General features: G+C 42.0%; 1 protein-coding gene and 1 non-coding gene across 3 annotated transcripts in view; one reads left to right on the top strand and one right to left on the bottom strand.

Annotated features, from left to right (window-relative positions):
* Window positions 1-23,788, bottom strand: part of THADA (THADA armadillo repeat containing) — a 352,983-nt gene that overhangs the window by 157,937 nt on the left and 171,258 nt on the right. The gene's annotated exons all lie outside the window — the stretch shown is intronic.
* On the top strand, window positions 6,694-6,765 carry TRNAH-GUG (transfer RNA histidin (anticodon GUG)). The gene has a single exon. It is a non-coding gene; the product is annotated as a tRNA-His (tRNA).

Raw genomic sequence — 23,788 nt, 5'->3', positions numbered from 1 at the left:
CACACGCTTCCAGGACGGAGAATAGCTCACCTTACAACATGATGTGAGCAGACACCAAAGACTAAGGCTACAGTACAGAGCTAGAGATTTCCCAATGGCTTTGGCTGGACTTTGCCAACTCATCCATTTTCTCACGTATCTTCCCTTTAAAATGATTAAACATCTGATCTGTAATTGGCAAAAGGAGTTAAATGTTTGCTTTGGCCCATGGTGGGGGTGGGAAGGGGTAGTGAGTGAGAAAACTTCAATTGATGGAGAAAAGAAAATATTCTGAAAAAGCTCTGAGATTTAATTAGCAAATGACCTCACCCAGTACAGCCATCTGTCAGAAGCTTCCTGGGCTGTCTGTCTCCCCACCCCTCTGACATATAATACTTTGTGTTACAGTGTGCTTTATGTTACCCGAAAAGCACTTGTGTATAAATGTTTCTTTTCAAATACAAATAATTCTGACATGGTTACAGATGTTTAGTTTCTAATTAGCAGAAACCATACACTAAAGAATCCCCCTGCTTTTGCTCCTGACCTTTTACAAATGATGATTTCCCAAAGGAATCTGGCATCCACACAGGAGAAAGAATGGAAAGTCGGAGAAGTGCCAGAATTTTCTGCTTTCTGATACTCTGTAATAGGGTACTTTCCAAATGCACACAATCAGGTTAAAGAGCAAAACAAAACTGTCCCTCAAAAAAGTAATGCAATTACAGAAAAAGAGTAGAAGCCTATTTTTAAAGTAATATTTAATTAAGTACCATTCATTCTAAAGCAATGACTAAAAGCTATTTAAAACTCCTCTCTCATGGCAAATTGTTTAAATGGAAGGATAGATTCTAGTACACATACTCACACACACACTACTATCAAGTTAAAAAAAAATTTCCAGGATACTGTTTTGTCAGTCTTTAAGGACAGGAAATTCTTGATTCACATACTGTTGAAGCCTGGCTTGGAGAATTTTGAACATTACTTTGGTAGCGTGTGAGATGAGTACAACTGTGCAGTAGTTTGAACATTCCTTGACATTGCCTTTCTTAGGGATAGGAATGAAAACTGACGTTTTCCAGTTCTGTGGTGACTGAGTTTTTCAATTTCGCTGGCATACTGAGTGCAGCAATTTAACACCATCATCTTTTAGGATTTGAAATAGCTCAACTGGAATTCCATCACCTCTACTAGCTTTGCTCGTAGTGATACTTCCTAAGGCCCACTTGACTTTGCATTCCAGGATGTCTGGCTCTAGGTGAGTGATCACACCATCATGGTTATCTGGGTCATTAAGATCTTTTTTGTATAGTTCTGTGTATTCTTGCCACCTCGTCTTAATATTTTTTGCTTCTCTTAGGTCCATACCATTTCTGTTTTTTATTATGCCCATCTTTTCCTTGGTATCTCGAATTTTCTTGAAGAGATCTCTAGTCATTCCCATTCTATTGTTTCCCTCTATTTCTTTCCATTGATCACTGAGGATGGCTTTCTTATGAAACAAGAAATTTCCACATGTATGTGAACCTTCCAGAGTATGTGAACCGAGAACTTCCAGATATTCAAGCTGGATTTAGAAAAGGCAGAGGAACCAGAGATCAAATTGCCAAAATCTGTTGGATCACAGAAAAAGCAAGAGAGTTCCAGAAAAACATCTACTTCTGCTTTACTGACTACGCCCATGCCTTTGACTGTGTGGATCACAACAAACTGTGGAACATTCTTAAAGAGATGGAAATACCAGACCACCTGACCTGCCTCCTGAGAAATCTGTTTGCAGGTCAAGAAGCAACAGTTAGAACTGGACATGTAACAATCAACCAGTTCCAAACTGGGAAAGGAGTACGTCAAGATTGTATATTGTCACCTTGCTTATTTAACTTATATGCAGAGTACATCATGCAAAACGCTGAACTGGATGAAGCACAAGCTGGGATCAAGATTGCCGGGAGAAATATCAGTAACCTCAGATATGCAGATGACACCACCCTTACGGCAGAAAGTGAAGAGGAACTGAAGAGCCTCTTGATGAAAGCAAAAGAGGAGAGTGAAAAAGCTGACTTAAAACTCAACATTCAAAAAACTAAGATCATGGCATCTGGTCCCATCACCTCATGGAAATAGATGGGGAAACAGTGGAAACAGTGACAGGCTTAATTTGGGGGGGCTTGAAAATCACTGCAGATGGTGACTGCAGCCATGAAATTAAAAGACGCTTGTTCCTTAGAAGGAAAGCCATGACCAACCTAGACAGCATATTAAAAAGCAGAGACATTACTTTGCTGACAAAGATCTGTCTAGTCAAATCTATGGTTTTTCCAGTAGTCATGTATAGATGTGAGAGTTGGACCATAAAGAGAGCTGAGCACTGAAGAATTGATGCTTTTGAACTGTGGTGTTGGAGAAGGCTCTTAAGGGTCCCTTGGACTGCAAGGAGATCCAACCATTCCATCCTAAAGGAAATCAGTCTTGAATATTCATCGGAAGGACTGATGCTGAAGCTGAAACTCCAATACTTTGACCACCTGATGTGAAGAACTGACTCACTGGAAAATACCCTGATGCTGGGGAAGATTGAGGGCAGGCGGAGAACGGGATGACAGAGAATGAGATGGTTGGATGGCATCACCGACTTGATGGACATGAGTTTGAGTAAGCTCCGGGAGGTGGTGATGGACAGGGAAGCCTGGCATGCTGCAGTCCATGAGGTCGCAGAGTCAGACATGACTGAGCAACTGAACTGAACTGTGGGACAGGAAGCGGGTGTGATGAGATCCAGTTTTTCTTCAGGCATATGTGGCCTGGAGTGTGAGAGGATATAAATAGTCTTTTCAGCTCTAAGTGGAATATATTTGAAGCTAAACATCTATCTTCCCATAGATAGAATTTTCTAGTTTTGATTCAGCAAAGGTGCCAAAACCAGGCAGAGATGATCTTCAGGAATGCATCATCCTGTTTTGGACACTGGGGTTTGTGACTTTGATAGGTTGTAGGAACCTCACTGGATCTGTTGTGCAGACAGTAGTGGCAGTTATCTATCCCCAGTGAGATGGTGTCTATGAGAACATTCCAAGAAGGAAAGTACTTTGAAAATACAGTTTCAATAATGTGACATGCCTCTGCTACAATGGGATCAGTATAGTCTAGGAATGGCAGGCCTCTCTGTGGCCCCAATGAGAGAATTAAGACTGTGCTGTGAATGCTGCTGCTGCTGTTATTCAGTCACTCAGTTGTGTCCAACTCTTTGTGACCCCATGGACTGCAGCACACCAGGCTCCTCTATCCTCCACTGTCTCCCAGAGTTTGCTCAAATTCATCTCCATTGAGTCGGTGATGCTATTTAACCATCTCATCCTCTGCCGTCCCCTTCTCCTTTTGCCTTCAATCTTTACTAGCTGATCAGGCTCTTTTCCAATGAATCAGGTCTTTGCATCAGGTAGCCAAAGTATTCGGAGAAGACGATGGCACCCCACTCCAGTACTCTTGCCTGGAAAATCCCATGGATGGAGGAGCCTGGAAGGCTGCAGTCCATGGGGTTGCTGAGGGTCAGACATGACTGAGCGAATTCACTTTCACGCACTGGAAAAGGAAATGGTGACCCACTCCAGTGTTCTTGCCTGGAGAATCCCAGGGACGGGGGAGCCTGGTGGGCTGCCGTCTATGGGGTCGCACAGAGTCGGACATGACTGAAGTGACTTAGCAGCAGCAGCAGCAGCCAAAGTATTGGAGCTTCAGATTCAGCATCAGTCCTTCTAACGAATATTCAGGGTTAATTTCAAAAAAGGAAAGAATAAATTGATGATATGATGGCAAGGAGGATTTTTTTTTTTTTGCCTCCATTATAAAGTGATGAGGACTACTCTGGAGGCCTCCTGAAAAAGGTGCTGCTGCTGCTAAGTCACTTCAGTCGTGTCCGACTCTGTGTGACCCCATAGACGGAAGCCCACCAGGCTCCCCCGTCCCTGGGATTCTCCAGGCAAGAATACTGGAGTGGGTTGCCATTTCCTTCTCCAATGTGTGAAAGTGAAAAGTGAAAGTGAAGTCGCTCAGTCGCATCCGACCCCTAGCGACCCCGTGGACTTCAGCCCACCAGGCTCCTCCATCCATGGGATTTTCTAGGCAAGAGTACTGGAGTGGCTTGCCATTGCCTTCTCTGCCTGAAAAAGGTGAGACAGCTTCTATTCTTTTAAGTTTCTATTTTTAAGTCTCTAGAAAACAAAACAAATGGATTTTGAATCTCGAGGATCATTTCGTCTATTATCACAGTTTGGAAAGCATTTTCTCAGTACCCCAGCTGTGCTCTAGGCCTGAATACTAAATTGTTCATAGGATCTGCACTGGTGTCTTAAACCTCTAGCTCTCTCCCTTCAATAAACCCCGTCCATGTTCATTTGAATCATACATGTATCAATTGCCTACTGTGTTCCTGACCCTGTGTAACATGAGAGATGATACGTTCATAATAGTAACGCCTGCACTCCACAATTATACAACCCTTGGCAGCTTATAAATGCCCGCACATCCCTTATCTCTCTATACAGCATTCCTGTAGGATATGAGGGCATTATAAACCTCAGTTGATGGACAAAGAGCAGCTCAAAAGGCTCAGAGAACCCTCCACAATGAATAAGCAGCAGCTCCAAGACCAGAACTGCCATCCATGGCAGCGCGATGGAGCTTGTGGGCTATTTCAAGTTGCATCTCACACCTGGGTATTGGAGGACCATAAAAATATCTCCCACCTAATGAAAACATGGGCCTGAATTTACAAGTATGTGGAAAATCTCTAAATTAGTGGGTTTTTTCCTTTTTAACATTCGTAGACTCATGAAAACCTTTTAGAATCTAATGTAAACTGTGGGTTCTCTCACCAGAACAGTAGATGTACGTGCATACACATACAGTTTCCCACCAGTTTTAGGAGGTGCATGGCTCATGCTCAAAACCCCTGGGGCAGAGCTTCCCAGATCCAGCTCAAGAATCTGCAGTTGCTTCTTTGCACACAGTGTGACTGTGACGGGCAGGTAAGCACTCTGCTTTAGAGACGTGGGGATGGAGAACAGGATGCTGTCACAGGGACCCATCAGCTCAGGGGGAGCCAGCCAGCCAGCCTCACGATCACCAGTCAGCAGTACCCATGGGGACGTCCAAGGGTGTGAAGCGGAACAGAAAAGAGAACAAGAGGGAGAGTTCGGGTCGTTTCCTAGAGGAGATGAAGTATCTTCAAGGGAGGGTGATACACACTCGGAACCCCAGCGGGCCCTGGAAATTTTAGAATACACGATTCTGAGCAGGGAAAAGTCATTCTTCTGACATCATCCAGTTTCACAGTGTGGCGGCTAAGCTTTTTTTCCAGGTGTTTCTCTCTTATATTTAGCCTCTGAATCTATTCCGGTGGAACATTTCACAGGTGAGTGGCTGGACATCACTCATAGCTGTCAGGCATGGAGACATCCACTGAGTGCCCGGTAAAAGCATATACTGAGTTATTAGGAACGAGGGAACCAGAGAGAATCACTGCCTAGGTCATGGGGAATATAGAATCTAGTAGGAAATTCAGGCCAATCAGTCAGTGCCTTCTGATCATGAGAAGTAAACACAGGCTGCTATAAAGGAACTGAAGTGGGACACCCAGAAAGGAGGGTCATCAGGGTCCTGCTGTGACTAAGTGGGGTCAGGCAGAAGGAAGATTTGGGTTTGACAAGAAATGGTGCCCTCCCTATGCCTTTCTGCCCATGAACCCAAACTGCCCCCCAGGGCACACAGTCAAAAGGAAGGGAACTGAGGTTTATTAAATGATTACTGTGTACCAGAACTGGCTATGTACCTCAGAAACACCATTTTATAGTAAATCTTCATTATAAGGTCAGCATCATCAGCCCTATTTTAAGATGAGAAAAGTAAGGTTTCCGAACATACTAAAGTCATAAAACTAGCAAGTGGCAGATCCTGCATTTTAATTAGGGTTTGTCCACCTGCAAAATTTAGTCAAAGACTTTGAACAGTGCAGCTGCCTCAAAATCCTCAGAGCCTTGAAAACACCAAATGTTTCCAAAGTAACCTGTTCAACCTAATCACACTGAGGTATGAATGATTTACAGAACCAACCAGTCCCTAATTGTTAGAATGTGGAGCAGAACAATAAAGATGATGATGATAGTAACTAACATATACTAAGCATCCATGGAGGGCCAGACATATCGTTAAAAGCTCTGCGTGTATTACATCATTTAATCCTTACGAGGCAGAATGGCTGCGAGAACACTAGTCAGCAATGTGGGGGAGGGTAATTTTGAATGTAAGGGACTCTCTGCTGCTGATGAGAATAATCATCCACTTTCTCCAGATGCTCCTACTTGACCAAGGTGTCAGCATCTTAGGGACTAAACTGAGTCTGAAGAAGCTATGTCTGCTGCTGCTGCTGCTGCTAAATCGCCTCAGTTGCATCCGACTCTGTGTGACCCCATAGACGGCAGCCACCGGGCTCCGCTATGTCTGACCTCTCCTCAAATCCCTCACTAGGTTTATTCAAGAATGCATTCCATTATGGTCCGTTTCTCCTACGGCACAGCCAGCTGCTCTTAGGGAATGGTCATCTGGTCGCTCAGCTGGTAAAGAATCTGCCTGCAATGCAGGAGACCCCAGTTCGATTCCTGGGTCATGAAGATCCACTGGAGAAGGGATAGACTACCCATTCTGTATTCTTGGGCTTCCCTGCTGGCTCAGCTGGTAAAGAATCTGCCTGTGATGCAGGAGACCCTGGTTCAATCCCTGGGTTGGGAAGATCCCCTGGAGAAGGGAACTGCTGCTACCCACTCCAGTATTCGGGCCTGGAGAATCCCATGGACTGTACAGTCCATGGGGTTGGAAAGAGACGGACACGACCGAGTGACTTTCACTTTCACTTTTTTCATTTACAGATAATCTTCAAAGCTGAGATGACCCTACCTCACAAGGTATCTCTGAAGGCTGGGTAGGAAGAAGTAGGCTGAGGCCACAGGTTATACAAAACACTTTCTCTGCACGTTTTGTCAGTCCAAATATTGTTTCATCTTTAGTGCCTTTGCACACCGCAGTTTACACTCACTGGAATAAATGGCCTTTTCATCCTTGTATACTTGGGGAACTCTTGTATCCTTGGAACTCTGCTCAGGTGTAACTTCCATTCAATCCTTTGCTCTCCCGTGTCCTGTCACTTGGGCTTCCCAAGTAGCTCAGAGGTAAAGAATTCCCCTGCCATTGCAGGAGCTATAAGAGACATGGAGTCAATCCTTGGGTCGCGAAGACTCCCTGGAGGAGGAAATGGCAACCCACTCCAGTATTCTTGCTGGGATAATCCAATGGACAGAGAAGCCTGGAGGAATATAGTCAATGGGGTCACGAAGAGTAGGACATGACTGAGCGACTGAGCATTCATGTACACACCCTGTCACTTCAATGGCATGCTTACAGGTGTCAGGGCAAGAGGCACATTCTGCTTATATTCTTCTCTCTGGTATCATGTTGGCTAGACCAAAATGATGTTAAAAAAATTTTTTTTAATTGAAGTATAGTTTATTTATAACGTTGTGTTAGTTTCTAGAATACAGTTAAGTGATCTAGTTTTATAAATATATATATACAACTTTTTTCATATTCTTTTCTATTATGGTTTATTACAGGATATTGAATATAGTTCCCTATGCTAGACAATAGGACCTTTTGGTTTATTTTATGTTTAGTAGTTTTGTATCCGCTAATCTCAAACTCCTAATTTATCCCTCCCCGACCTTCTACCCTCCTCGGTAAGTTTCTTTTTTATTAGACCAAAATGATCTTGAGAGCAGAAATAGGATCTTTATAGTTTGTGAGTAATATAGCAAATAAGACAGGAGTTAAGAACCTGTTCTAGAATCCAGAAAACCTGTTTAGGTCCAAGTTCTGCCTACTGGGTGACCTTATACAGGTCAGTGAACCTCCTAGGTTTTTACCATCTATAAAACGAGGAAGGGTAACTATCTTACAGGCTGTTGTGAAGCTTAAATGAGACAATGCACATAAAACACAATGCCTTATACTTAAAAGCTTGAGCCACACATATAAGCTCTCTAGTGTTGTCCATCTCAACAACTGGCTGAGGACAGAGCCTTGTGATACCCAGCAGGCTTCAGGGCTCATAACGGCTTGTCCCTCCCCCTCCCCACCAGAGGAGCTGGAAACAAGAGAAGACTGAACTTCTTTGGGGCTAATTGACTTGTCTATGTGGGGTCTGCTGCCTTTATTCCTCAGGTCCAGGGCCCAAATTCTACATTCTGTCAATTCTAATGCTGTTTCTAACGCCATTTCACCAAAGATTTATTTTTCCTTTTTATCGTGTGTGGTTCCTAGTTTCAGTCTTGCCTTCGGAAACATGTACACGTGTGGGTATGTGTGTATGCATAAAAGAGAGAAACCACTAAAAAAAATAAGGTTACACCAGCGAATCTGAAAAAAACACTTCAGCATGTCCTGTCGGTATAAAATGTTTTTGTTACAAGTGCTATTCCTGACGTCCTTTTTGCACAATCTCAGGTGAGTTCAATTCGGCCACAGTTGCCAGTCTCTACTTGTCCTTCTCCTCTACCGATTTTCAGTTCATCAAAGGGCCTACCAGCACCTGAACTACTCGTTCCTTTTCCTGCAGCTCAAACCGCTAGCACTTAGAAGTTGCATTTACTGTAATCTTGCCCTCTGCACAGCTCATGGATTTCTTTATTCAAATATATTTCTTGGAAGGGTAATGGGTTCAGGACTTCTGAAGCCTGATTTTAAAAATAATTCTTAGTTTGGGTAGTAAGGGAGAAATAAGAGCAGCAGAGAGTAGCTAAGCTAAAAACTGCACATTTCTAGCTTTCATGGACAAGTGTGTATATATATATATAATTTCTGCAGGTAGAGTGTTCAGTTCAAATAGCTACCAGGCAGCTCAAAGCTGTAATTGCTCTTTACAAATTAACTCAAATCAACATAGTAAGCCCTTTCAAAAATTTACATAAATGTTGAAAATAATCAATAAGCCAAAACAGAACATCTGAGAAGTACAGTGTGTACTTCTGGGACGTCCCAACCAGAGTCTAGAAAGAGCATCCTTTTAAGGTCATCTCCACTCTGCCTCCAAATTACCAAGGCTTTCCTCAGGTCAACGAGCCATAGGCTGTTAATTCCAAAGGGCTGAAAATGGCAACTGCCAGGAGTTGGAAATCGGCTTCCAACACTCTGACATCCTTCGCTTGTCCCTATAAGAATTGGGCACACACAGGATGATGGATGCAGTGGCAATGGCTAGTTGCGTTCATATCATTCCTTTCAGTGTTAGGAAATAAAGCAAGGGAATTTGCCAACAGGGGAAGCTATTTAGTGTGGTGCTCAGTTTAAAGAGATCTTTGAATAATACTCTTTAATTATTTAGAATTACAAACATGTTCTAAATAAATGAAAGGATGCTTTCTGAATACTAATCCCTGGTTGCTTCCTGATATCCAAACACAGAATATGAAAACTGTATTTCATCTGAAATTTCATTTTATGCTTTCACCATTTTTTGCCTAGACAACAACAAATACAATTTGAAACTTAATTTTTCAGATTCCAACCAAATTGTCTAGACAGCTGGAAAGGAGGTGTTTTTTTTTTTTTTCCCCTCTCTTCTGGAGCACTGAAATGCAGTTATAACTTAACAATGATTCTTTCCTGACTCGGAAAAACATGGTAAAGACTTTCTGGCAACATAAACACAAAGACTTTGGAGATACTTTCAGTCATTACCTAAAGTAAAATGGAGTATTATAAAGTGAAAAAAAAAAAAAAACCCTAACATAAACGGTATAAAACTTTCCTACATAATGAAAATAACTACTGGACTTAGTTTGAAATTTTGGCACGATCTTCCTCCCGGTCCATCTGTGGGTTTTCCTCTCCGACTCTGGATCAACAAGCTGCATTCTGGTCTACGAGCCTCCGCAAGGACAGCTGAAAAAGCGTTCTGGATCTGCCCCCAGGGCTCTCAAGCCGGGATAAGCTGTGTGCAGGGCAGCAGCTGATGACTGACGGCAGCTTATGCAGACTGAGGGAAAGAGCTGTGCATTCCTCTCAGTAGCAAAAGCCCTTCCGATGTGTCTGCCCAGCTCCACTAAAGACGAGAGATGAACACACTCAGGCAGTCACCGAGTCTTTAACAGGGTTGAGGTGACTCCCTGGCCTCTCCACACGTCTTCACCTTTCCTTGCAGGTAGTGGTGGGTTGGAGAAAAATAGTTCTGAACTGATCAGAGGTCGAGTTCTCTAAGTGACTTCACACAGTTGAAACACAACCCATTAACCTTTAGGGCATGTGGCTCCATATTCAGTGAGTGGTTTTCAGTTCACTAGTCCAGGACAGGATAGCCAATTTAAGAAACTACACAAAGATACAGAGAAAACCTACTCTCTTCTTAAGATTTTATATACATATATATTTCACTCAGTCGTGTCTAACTCTTTGTGACCCCATGGACTATAGCCCGCCAGGCTTCTCTGTGCACGGGACCCTCCATGCAAGAATACTGGAATGGGTTGCCATTTTCTCCTCCAGGGTATCTTCCTGACCCTGGGATCAAACCCACGACTCCTGTGACTCCTGTACTGCAGGCAGATTCTTGACCACTAAGCTACCAGGGAAGTCCTCAGAGCACCCTAAACTGAACCCACTATTCGGTGGACAAATCATAGGTGCTGAGTACATCTTTCTCAAACCAATAGGACTTGACTTTTCAGGTGACTCTTTCTGAGAAGATATTAAAATCTCGTGAGTTAACATGAGTACTTAACATAGCCTGATAATTTTTAAATAAACACTTATAAATGTGAACAATTTTATGAACTCCCTTTTTGACAAGAATCTGTTACATATCTGAGAGATTCCAATATCCATGCTAAAACCCAAGGAAGAGAAAGGGAAAGCAAAGTGGGAACGTTTACCGAGTGTCTGCCAGGTATCAGGCCATGTGCAAGGCACTTTCAAATATTTTATCTCACTTTTAGTACTCACATAAACCCTTTGAAATGAGAATATAATACTATATACACATGTCAGATTTTGCTCTAGATGGTCTAGTGGGAACATGTACAGAATGATGAGTTACCAAATAAAATGTATCCACAAGCAAATAAAGTGCACTGTGCCGATTTCTGTTGTGATTAATGGATGTGCAATCCTGTATAAGCAATTTATCCCATTAATTCCAATGGTCAGAACTCATTTTTGCAGATCCCATACACTATGAACTGGCGGCCTAAATGTGTTTCCTACTGCTCCAACTAGTGTTTAATAAAATAAAACCTAAGGGTATACAATTCACTATCTTTAAGGAAGGCAAATTAGACACCAGGAAATAGCTGTCCAGGAAACTGTAGTCTTTGTAGCATAGGCTGCAGTCAAAGGTTTCTGGAGAACCCTGTATTAGACTGGGACATGCTCCCTACGGGCTGTGGGAATGTCCTCTGCTGTCCTCTATCAATATGAGCCAAGTTGGGTCAAATAATCTACAGTCTTTTGAAGTTGAGCATTTATTTAGAGACAAGCTCAAAATGTCCAAGAATAAAAATCTTCAACATTTTTAAAGACAAGAGACACAGGTCAGGACACTGGCAGGATCTTGATGGGCTTAGGAAAAAATAATACACATAGTCATCAGCTTCAAGTGACTATTTTGGTGGAGTGAAACCTACTGTTCAGCAGAAATTTCCTTCTCTTTTTTTAAGCAGAAACTCTTACACAGTCCCTTTGGTGCCTCTTTAGCCAGACTACTTTTAAAACATCCTGCAATTAAAATACTAGTATCTAAATGTGGCTGTAGGCCAGTTACATAATGTCCTTTCACATCCTCATCTGCAAAAGGAGATTAGAGTAAGTGATCTTGAAGGTCCCCTTCAATAACAAAATCCTATAATTCAATGGACATTTGAACATTCCAGGCAGATAGCTATCTTTTTTATTTCAGAATATCTTTATGACCTCTCTTGACTTGCTCCATTGCTTAATCTCATAACAATATTGACGCTGATAACAGAAGCTTTATGTCTAATACAAACCACACTCAATCTCTATAGTTGGGAGCCAATTTTCTCTAGTTTGAGCCTCTGTGGAGTTGGAGAACAAATGACCAGTGTTTTCTATACACAGGAAAACCCTTCATTAGCTATATTGGAATCCGGTCATTAAGTCACCCCTTACTCTTCCCTTCTGTGGGCTAACCCAACTCCAATTCCTTTAATCATGTAGAACCTTTTCTCCAGAATCTAGTTAATTACGTTGCCTCAATGGAGAGCTGAATGAATCTTCCCAGTACTATCAACTAAAATAGTGATTTGTGCTCCTGCTAGATGAGAGAAATTTGAGCGTTTCTTTTAATCTGATTATTCTCCAGAGATTGCAATTTGTTTTTGCTGAAGCTAATTAATATCCCTGAATGACCCTCCTCAGGTTTCACAGCATCACTTTAAGCTAAAATCAGAAAGAGTGAATTTTTTTTTTTAAACCACGAAGTATATGGAAAGTTTTGAAAAGTTCCAAGAAATTGTACTTTTTTTGACCTGAAAAAATAGCACAAATGAGCAAAGAATATTGAGATGTTAGTAAGAGATCTGCCCCTGGAAAGATTCTTATCTCAAATGAAGACAGAAATTAGGTAGACTGAGTCACACATCAGCCTCCCTACAGCATCCAAGCAGACCACTGCCAGCCCTATCTTTAAACACTTTCAGGGAAAGTTTTACATCCTCCTTTGGTTGACCCGGGCTTCCCTGGTGGCTAAGATAGTAAAGAATCTGCCTGCAATGCGGGAGACCCAGGTTCAATCCCTGAGTCAGGAAGATCCCCTGGAGAAGGACATGGCAACCCACTCCAGTATCCTTGCCTGGAGAATCCCATGGATGGAGGAGCCTGGTGGGCTGCAGTCCATGGGGTCTCGAAGAGTCGGACGCGACTGAGCGACTTCACTTTCACTTTGGTTGCCCCAGTGCCCACATTCATTTCACAGTCAAAAAGTACTTCCTTAAGGATAATTATACTCTTTTCTTGATGCAACTTAATTTTGTTTTTCTGGTTCCACATGCCAGGGAAACAAATGAATTTATACCTAAAAGAATAACCTTTTGACTTGTGCCCAAAATATAGTCTGAATGAGAAGAAATCAAACCAACCAACAACAAAAAAAAGGGGTCAAACTTTGAACCAAGACTTTAGCAAAGAAGATATATGGACAACAAAGAAACACATGTAAAGATGCTCAATGTCTAAAATTAAGAAGACCAAGCACACAAAGTGTTGACCAGCATATGGAACCAGTGGAACTCTCATCCTCTGCTGACGGAAATGTAAAATGGTACAATCACTCTGGAAAATACTTTGGCAGTTTCTTAAATGGTTAAATGTACACCATTCTCCACAACCCACTCATTCCACTTCTGGATGTTTATTCTAAAAAAAACAAAAGCATATGTCCATATAAAAACTTGTATATGAATATTTCTGGCAACTTTATTTGCAATAGTTAAAACTAGACACAGCAAAAATGTCCCTCAACAGGTATGTAAGTAAATCACGGAACAGCTGTACAATGGGATACTATTCTGTGATAGAAAGGAACAAACTACTTATATGTGTAATGACATGGGTTAATCTCAAAATTATTATGCTGAGTGAAAAAGTCAGACAAATAAAATACATAATATATGACTCCACTTATATAAATTCTACAAAATGCAAACTAATCTACAGTGATATAGAACAGCTGTTGCCAGGTGAGGCGGGCTGGGATTGTTGGAGAAGGCTACAGATGGACACAAGGAAACTTCTGTGGGCACTAGATATGATTTCTATCTTGACACTGGGGATGATTTTATGGATATATAAAGTTACCAAATTGTACACTTTCAACGTGTGCAGTTTATCTTATACCTCAATAATGCTATTTTCTTTTAAGAATAACATTTCACACACATGAGAAAAGTTAAGTTACACCCCCTCTCTTGTTCTCCCATCTCAGCCACCAGTCACACCTCCAGTCAGTTCAGTTCAGTTCAGTCGCTCAGTCGTGTCCGACTCTTTGCAACCCCATGAATCACAGCACGCTAGGCCTCCCTGTCCATCACCAACTCCCGGAATTCACTCAAACTCATGTCCATTGAGTCGGTGATGCCATCCAGCCATCTCATTCTCGGTCGTCCCCTTCTCCTCCCGCCCCCAACCTTTCCCAGCATCAGAGTCTTTTCCAGTGAGTCAACTCTGCGCATGAGGTGGCCAAAGTATTAGAGCTTCAGCTTTAATCACACCTCCAAAACATCCCAAATCTTCTCTTCTTCATATTAAACAAGCCCAGATATTTACTTTGAGCTTTTATGACCTGAATGGCCCATTCCGTGCGCTCTCTTAAAGAATCAAATCAATAAATACTTAAATCCTAACAATGAACTGAGTAAGAATTAGAAACTTTTCTCAGGACCAGTATTCTGAGTCTTCCATGTGCTCTTCTAGGACAAGCTCAGAGACAGTAAGTGATTTGACCAAGCTCACAAAAGAAGTGAAAGGACAAGCCAAGATTCAAAGTCAGGTTTGTCTGACTCCAGAGACCAGGTTAGTTAAAAAACCCAGCATGCCCCAACTATAAAGCATTTTTACCACCATCGGATGGAACAACAATAACCAATACTAAAAGAGATACAATTTTATAATAACTCTTACATATACTTGACAACCCACACCATTCTGCCAAGCAATGGCAGAATGGGCCAGCTTTAATAAGCACTGCATTTAGCATTAGACTTTTTCACGTGGTTAAGGTCAAACAGATTTATCCTCCATCTTGAGTAGACTGAACCTGATTTCTAGTATCTTTTTTTGTGCATGTGTTTATTTTGATTATTTGTTTATTCCATAGTGAAAGTGTTAATTTTCAACTCATCCCTATTCGTATCATGCTGAATCCTGAACAAACAGAAACCAAATTAGTGTACTATTATTTAACACAGTCCCAGTGAATGCACAATGGAAACTGCTGTGCAAAATTTGAAGATGAAACAAAATAGGTTATAAACACACATACCCACATACTCTACCACTAATGAAAAAAATACTAGTGTTACAAGTATACAGTTTCAGTGGTGATGTTATCTTGTTCAGAAGCAAGGTACATTACAATGTGGTTGAAGCCTTCCAGCATTTAATTAGCTTACTAATTATTATAAGGAGAGTCACATTACCTTTAAGTCTTTCCTTAAGACTAAGGTTGTGACTAAGGTTTAATACATTAATTTCATAGTAATTGTATTTTAAGATGGGGACCATGTTAATAAAGAACTCTGGTCACATCCTCCAATATGTCCATGTAGCTGAAGGTTCTGGCTGTGACACAACTTGATATACTGACCAGGAGAAAAATCACTGCTAATATCCGCTGCTGCTTTTAGCGGCCAAAAGATATTTTTATATTGCATTCTAAGCATAAGTAACATTCAAGAGAATCTTTACAAAGGGTAGACAAATGAATTTAAAAAGAAATAAAATCATGAAGTGACATTCTTTATTCCCATTTGAATTCAATTAATAAATTTAGCATCAATTCAGTATCACTTTACTCCCCAATTTCCCTCCTTGGCCATTAAAAAAAAAGTACAAACTGTATGAATCATTCTTCAATCATGCCATGGACATAACCTTCAACCTAAGATTAAAAATAACAGTGCTATGTGTGAAATTCAATACTGTTTAACTTCTGGGTGCTAAGATTTAATGCAAATAACATTTCAAAGGAAAATGAAACAATCTAGATCACTTCCGTTCATTTTTATGATTTTCTCGGTAGACTTCTATGGCTTAGGGTACAAATGCTAGTATTTGGATCCTCAGTAAATTGGTGAAATTTGGAATCATTTAGTTTGTAATCTGTATCACCAGTTCGTACAAGGCACAGAAAAGTTCTCCACTCCCTTACATACTTCCAAGTATTTCATTTACTATTCAAATGATTAATCTGACAAAATCATTAGTCAAGAAGAAAGTAAAGAATCTTATTTTTTTCAAGTGGAGGTTTTTAAGATGCACTTTTCACAACATACTGCTTTATCTATCCATGTTACTCTGGTAAAATCTTTATTTCCTGAAAGAAAACTTTTTCTTTTTTGACTTCAAATTTGTCTTATGTATGAGAAGGTCAGGGCATTTTTTAATGGTTTCATTCAAAGTGAGCATTAATATTTTAAATTTACCTTAGTTTCTTCCTAAATTCCTATAGGTTCTCATCTTTATTAAGGAAAGTACGAAATTTAAATACAAAAAAAGTTATTGCTGAAACTATGGTGAATGTTCACAACTACCTTCAAATTTGACTGTAAGAATAAGCGCTCTCGCTCACACACACAGGAAAAAAGAAGCACCTTTTAGTCAGAACTCTGAGTTCAGGGCTTTCAGGCTTAACAAAAAAAGTTTCCTGATTTGCAATAGAGCTGTTTTCATACTTTCTTTTTCCACGCTGAAATCACACGGCATCTATATCACCAGGTAACATGTTTGCAATGTTAGAGAAGTTTCTTGGTTTAGCAAAAATAAAACTAAAAACTTTTAAAAAGGGAAGAGTCTAGTCCTCCAAAAGAATCACCATGACCAGTGAAGCTAAAAGAACTGGTTGAATCACTGGTCAAGAGTCAGTCTTACAGCAAAAATTAGTTGGGTCAAGAAAGCCTAACAGGAAAATATAAAAGTCAGGCTTGAGTCTGATTTGGTGAAGAAACACATGCTGGGCCACTCAAGGAGCTTTGCAGATGACATTAACTTAACACTACTTCTGGTCACTGGGCATTTCAATGCCACTATTTTAGAATCTGAGCAATAGATGCTACTATTCTGGCCACCAAGAGACCCCACTCCCTTCTTTTGTTACATTTGTGGAAGGAGGGTGGCTAGAATAGTTTAGAATCAATCATTTTCAAGACAGGGCTCTTCTCCAATTGCAGAGTTGCCAATATGTCCCTGTGATGGCAGCAAAACAGTCTCTCCATCTTATGTTCTTTACGGTTCTCAAGCTATGGTATTTCCATCCGTGTTCAAAGTACTGGAGCTCCCAGGAAGCAAGTATCATTCCTTCATTCACTCATTTACATTGTGGTAAAATATACATAGGGGGCTTGCTTGGTGGCTCAGCAGTACGGGAACAGCCTGTCAATGCAGGAGACGTGGGGTCAAGCCCTGCGACAGGAAGATCCTCTGGAAAAGGAAATGGCAACCCACTCCAGTATGCTAGCTTGGGAAATCCCATGGACAGAGGAGCCTGGTGGGCTACAGTCCATGGGGTCACAAAGAGTTGGACACGACTGAGTGACTAAACAACAAAAGCAACAAAAATCTACATAACATACAACTTACACATTCTTTTTTTTTTTTTTTAAGGTAAGAAATAGATTTATTTAGAAAGATAGGACATTCCACAAACAGAATGTGGTCCATCTCAAAAGGTGAGAACGGACTTGGGAGAAACAAATTCCACAGAGTGTGTACCATCTCAGGAGGCAAGAGACCCCCAAATATGGGCTGGTTCAAAACTTACACATCTGTTAAGTGTGCGGTTCAGTGGCATTAAGCACATTCACCAAGCAATGTTAGAGCATTTTAGACTTTGGCTTCAGTATCTAGATATCCAGGCATTCACTAGTTAATATTCATGGCTTCGCAGAGACAGATGTCATTCTATTTCCAGGTAACCTCTTGAATAAGTATACAAAATCAGAGTTAATTCAACACACTAGGATTTGTATGCTTGAGGTGAGGAAAGAACCACCCAAACCAAGCATTCATCCATTTCCTTCCAGGTGGAAGATAGAAACTCTGATATTCTCTTCCTTGCCATTAAACCTTTCAAAATATAAGGAACTCACTATTCCCTGACTTTTGGGATTTTTACAAACATCAGCCTGCAGTTCAGAACACAGACAAGAAACGGTCCAAGGAAAACATGCCTCCAAATGAACAGGATATAAACAAAGCTGTAAGTAGGTAATTAATGGCAGGGACTCCCCTCACTTTGCTTCTCTGATAACAATCTGGTATCTTATCAGCAGGTCTTTTATCTGGAAGGATTCACTGTGTTCTGCTGCCTGGAATTATTCTGGGAGGGGACAGAAACGAGCTTTCATCTTGGAATGGAAATGGAACCACAACTAGAAGGGGTGAGGAAGAGTCAAAGCTGTAAAAAGGCCTCTAAGTCTTTCCCTTCCAGCAAGGAGAGATAAATAGAAAATAGGATGTCCTATTTCAGGAAATGCATGGCAGCGAGTTCTGATGGGGAAGAAGAAGCCACTGTGGTCCCTACCCAGGCAAAGTGCAATCTGTTTTCGCCCCAGGTTCTACACCCTATGGCCACCACTGGCCTTATCCCAGCTCTAACAGTGCACCCAACTGATGTCTCTTCGGGTCAAAATCAAAGAAACTTGAACATTATAATTCATTCTATGGTTTGCTGCTGCTGCTAAGTCACTTCAGTCGTGTCCGACTCTGTGCGACCCCATAGATGGCAGCCCACCAGGCTCCACCGTCCCTGGGATTCTCCAGGCAAGAATACTGGAGTGGGTTGCCATTTCCTTCTCCAATGTGTGCAAGTGAAAAGTGAAAGTGAAGTCACTCGGTCATGTCCGACTCGTAGCGACCCCATGGACTGCAGCCTACCAGGCTCCTCCGTCCATGGGACTTTCCAGGCAAGAGCACTGGAGTGGCTTGCCATTGCCTTCTCCATTCTATGGTTTAAATGACCAATATTACCTTAAAGTGTTATATCTCACTATGAGATGTCCATTTTAGAAGGGATTAGAGCTTCTCTAAAATCACTGCAGATGCTGACTGCAGCCATGAAATTAAAGATGCTTACTCCTTAGAAGGAAAGTTATGACCAGCCTAGATAGCATATTCGGAGAAGGCAATGGCAAGCCACTCCAGTACTATTGCTTAGAAAATCCCATGGATAGAGGAGCCTGGTAGGCTGTAGTCCATGGGGTCGCTAAGGGTCGGACATGACTGAGCGACTTCACTTTCACACATTGGAGAACGAAATGGCAACCCACTCCAGTGTTCTTGCCTGGAGAATCCCAGGGACAGGGGAGCCTGGTGGGCTTACGTCTATGGGGTCACACAGAGTCGGACACGACTGAAGTGACTTAGCAGCAGCAGCAGCAGCAGATAGCATATTAAAAAGCAGAGACATTACTTTGCCAACAAAGGTCCTTCTAGTCAAGGCTATGGTTTTTCCAGTGGTCATGTATGGATATGAGAGTTGGACTGTGAAGAAAGCTGAGCACTGAAGAATTGATGCTTTTGAACTGTGGTGCTGGAGAAGACTCTTGAGAGTCCCTTGGACTGCAAGGAGATCCAACCATTCCATTCTAAAGGAGATCAATCCTGGGTGTACATTGAAAGGACTGATGCTAAAGCTGAAACTCCAATACTTTGGCCACCTCATGTGACGCGTTGACTCACTGGAAAAGACTCTGATGCTGGGAGGGATTGGGGGCGGGAGGAGACAGGGACGACAGAGAATGAGATGGCTGGATGGCATCACCGACTCGATGGACATGAGTTTGGGAGCTGGTGATGGACAGGGAGGCCTGGCGTGCTGTGATTCATGGGGTCGCAAAGAGTCGGACACAACTGAGCGACTGAACTGAACTGAACTGACAGCTTCTCTGATGGCTCAACAGGTAAAGAATCCGCCTGCCACGCAGGAGACGTGGGTTTGATCTCTGAATCAGGAAGATTCCCTGGAGAAGGAAATGGCAACCCACTCCAGTATTCTTGCCTGAAAAATCCCATGGAGAGCAGGCTACAGTCCATGGGGTCGCAAAGAGTCGAAAATGATTGAGTGACTGAGCACAAAACCCATATACTTAATGAAGAAAAGACTACCTGTAAAACTTCAAGATTCAACTCAAAAGGGAAGAGGCATCTGAGAAAACAGGGTGGGTAAAAGGCACTGCTCTCAAATCATTCCATACAGGTTTCAACTACACCAGGGGTGAAGCTGGTCTAGGTGAATAAAGTGGGTTAAAATCTGGCTCTCTGTGTGAGTACGGGTGTACATATTAATTAGGAGCAGAACATGTTCCCTAACCCCTCTAAACACGGCCACTCCACTCAGACCTCATAACATGCTGTGGATTGGTTGTGGAAGGACTTGGGAAAAACAGGGCTTTGAATTCCCCCTCCTACACAGAACCCGGGAATATTTATCTAAGGTCGAGCCAGGGTGGCTGGCCAACTCCAAAACCCACAGCCTGGGGCTGATGAACCAGAGCGCAGACTGCCCAGTGAGACTAGTGCCCTTCTATTAGGCTGTGGAGCAATCCTGTGAAGCCCCCTCGGTTCATATCCTGGGTCTTCACGACAGTTGCCAGTGGTGCAGACCAGGGGAAGGGCATTAGGAGACTGCTCTGCTGGCCAGTTTTCTGCGGGGAATTCTAGCAGGACACGACATTCTAAAGCTGCTACTTCAGGGACGTGTTCAACCATGCAACAGAATGCAAATCCCTCTCTAGTCTTTTCAAGTTTTTCCTAAGTCTGGTTTTCATTCTGGCTATGAATTAAATTCTGATGTCTTAAATCATGCAGAAAAATAAAAGGGGGGGCAAGAAGTGACTGAATTATATTAATTATATGGCACTGAAGCTCAGCTAGAAAATAAGAATTACCTTTCTTAAGTTTCTCTTCCCTAGACTTATGTAGGTTACCATTAGTAACAGAAGAATTTTACTTTTCATTTTATCCAAGCTGAAAAGAAGCTGAGCCTTAAACTCTAGCTTCACAGGAAAAGGAGATTCTTCTGGGGGGAAAAAAATGAATAATCAGTCAAGCAAAACAAACTAGCACTACTCACCCATCAAGCAAAAGGATAGCTTAAGAGACTCACTTGTTCAGCATTTGAAAATATTTTCTACACACTGTTTTGTAAATTATTTTCTCGTTGGTGTGACACATCCTTTAGTAGCAATCCAGCTTGTACCTTGGCTACCTAGATATATTTCCATAGTTTCTATCGAAACAGATGGCTTTTTCCTGTATGATTGCAATTATCAAAAAAGAGCAGGCTCATTGACATAGCATCACCCATCATACAAATAAACATGTTGCTAATGCTCTGGACACTGTATAGACCAAACAGAAAATCTCATTCATGTGGGCCTGACTAATTTTGATTTTGCGATTATTCAGACTGAGGCTGAGCTGAAGGTCACCTCTGGGACTGAGAGTTTCATTGAAAATTGGGAGAAATGTGGCCATCTCTTGGGGACTGGTGGCCAGGACATAAATATCCCAAACCAGGAATTTTCCCTGATGCAAAACAAAGCAGAACACAAGTCACCGGGCACGTCTCACACATCCCACTCTCAGTGTGCCCTTCAGCACATTTGGCAAGTAACCTTTGGTTGGTGAAGAAAGGAAGTGGTACTTTGCACATGAAAAATACAAAACTGATGAATAAAGGGGGATTTCAATCCGACTCAGAGGCTTCACGGTGTGGCATGTTAACTAATATGTTAACCAGATGCTACTGTTGCCTATCCATCAGAAAGCAGGTCCCTAAATTTACTACCATTTGGAGTAATGAAACTGTCATTTTATAATATTCAGTAATTTGAACACTTCACTGATTCAAACTTGCCTTTTAAGACTTCTTTTCAAGTGTAGGATTACCACATAAGAAAATATTGGCAATTTTTAAAAATTTCAACATATATTGATATCTTTATGATACTATTTTCTAAGAGAGTAAAAGAAGGATGATCTAGTAAGGTTCTGTGTATGAAAGTATATTGTAAACTTCAACTTCTTTATATAAATGCTTGTTAATATTTTTTTTCTCTTATTCTTTCAACAACCCTGAAGATTTTCAAAATTATGTTAAGTTTTAACAGTAAGAACTTAGGTAAAGTCAGATGGAAAATATATGTTCTAATTATTTAAAAAGTATGCCTAAGTAGCAGTCCATACATAATCTCATGAAGATTTTATGCTTCTGAGCCTCAAGACACATTTTTCCTTTGCTAAGACACTTATAACTGTGCAGTGACCCTTGATTTCGTATTATAAGGACAATTTCTTTTGTAAGAAATTCTCAGTGTTTCTCAAGAATCTCAGAAATTCAATTGAGCCAGTTTTATTCAGCAACCTGTCACAGTCATGTGGGCTTAACAACAAGTTTTTCCTCCTTTTCTACTAATTTCAGACTAGAAGAGAATACTGTTAGAGCAACGCCCAAGGAGCTCAGAGGAGAGATCTCTCAAGAAAGCAAAGTAAGTGCAATTGTTTGTTATTTAATAGCAAGTTAATTTTGGCATGTTGAGAACTAGCTTGTCACACCCCACAGACGGAGCATAGTAAACGGAGGAGCAAAAGAGTGAATTGTAGTATTGAGGAGCAAAAGAGTGAATTGTAGTATTGAGGAGCAAAAGAGTGAATTGTAGTATTGAGGAGCAAAAGAGTGAATTGTAGTATTAAGTGCTAGCGTAGTTAAGGGAGTGGCAAAGAGCACACGTTCTGGAGCCATATTGCTTGGCTCAAGTAAATACTAGCCTTAGCACTTCAGAGCAGTATGACCTAGGGCAGCAGTCTCCGACCTTTTTGGCACCAGGGACCAGTTTCGTGGAAGACCATTTTTCCATGGACTGGGGTGGGGGTGGCATGGTGGTTTCAGGATGATTCAAGCACAATACGGCTTGCGCTCTTATGAGAATCTAATGCTGCCACTGATCGGACAGTAGGCGGAGCTCGTGAGCAATGGAGAGTGGCTGTAAATACAGATGAAGCTTCACTGGCTCACCTGCCACTCACCTCTTGCAGTCCGGTTTTTAATAGGCCACAGAACGTACTGGTTTGTGGCCTGGGGCTTGGGCACCCTAACCCAGGGCACATTTCTAAACTTCCCACTGCCCAACGTACCCTCTCTGTAGGATGTAGGATGGGAATAATAACGTTAGGGACCTCAGAGTGCTGTCATGATGATTAAATGAGTTGGCATGCATTCAGTGTTTCAGTTCAGTTCAGTTCAGTCGCTCAGTCGTGTCTGACGCTTTGCGACCCCATGAATCACAGCACGCCAGGCCTCCCTGTCCATCACCAACTCCCGGAGTTCACTCAAACTCATGTCCACAGAGTCGGTGATGCCATCCAGCCATCTCATTCTCTGTCATCCCCTTCTCCTCCTGCCCCCAATCCCTCCCAGAATCAGTCTTTTCCAGTGAGTCAACTCGTCGCATGAGGTGGCCAAAGTATTGGAGTTTCAGCTTTAGCATCAGTCCTTCCAATGAACACCCAGGATTGATCTCCTTTAGAATGGACTGGTTGGATCTCCTTGCAGTCCAAGGGACTCTCAAGAGTCTTCTCCAGCACCACAGTTCAAAAGCATCAATTCTTCGGCGATCAGCTTTCTTCACAGTCCAACTCTCACATCCGTACATGACCACTGAAAAAACCATAGCCTTGACTAGACGGACCTTTGTTGGCAAGGTAATGTCTCTGCTTTTTAATATACTATCTAGGTTGGTCATGGGCTTCCCTGGTGGCTCAGAGGTTAAAGCTTCTGCCTCCAATGCGGGAGACCCGGGTTCGATCCCTGGGTTGGGAAGATCCCCTGGAGAAGGAAACGGTAACCCACTCCAGTATTCTTGCCTGGAGAATCCCATGGATAGAGAAGCCTGGTAGGCTACAGTCCACGGGGTCGCATAGAGTCGGACACGACTGAGCGACGGAACAGAACAGAACAGAGGTTGGTCATAAC

The sequence above is a fragment of the Moschus berezovskii genome, chromosome 11 (genome assembly GCF_049115385.1).
Source record: "Moschus berezovskii isolate FMDL1 chromosome 11, NW_MosBer_1.0, whole genome shotgun sequence".
In the NCBI taxonomy this organism is placed as follows: Eukaryota; Metazoa; Chordata; class Mammalia; order Artiodactyla; family Moschidae; genus Moschus; species Moschus berezovskii.
Note: the sequence above shows the minus strand (reverse complement) of the source record. Positions and strands in the feature narration are given on the sequence as shown.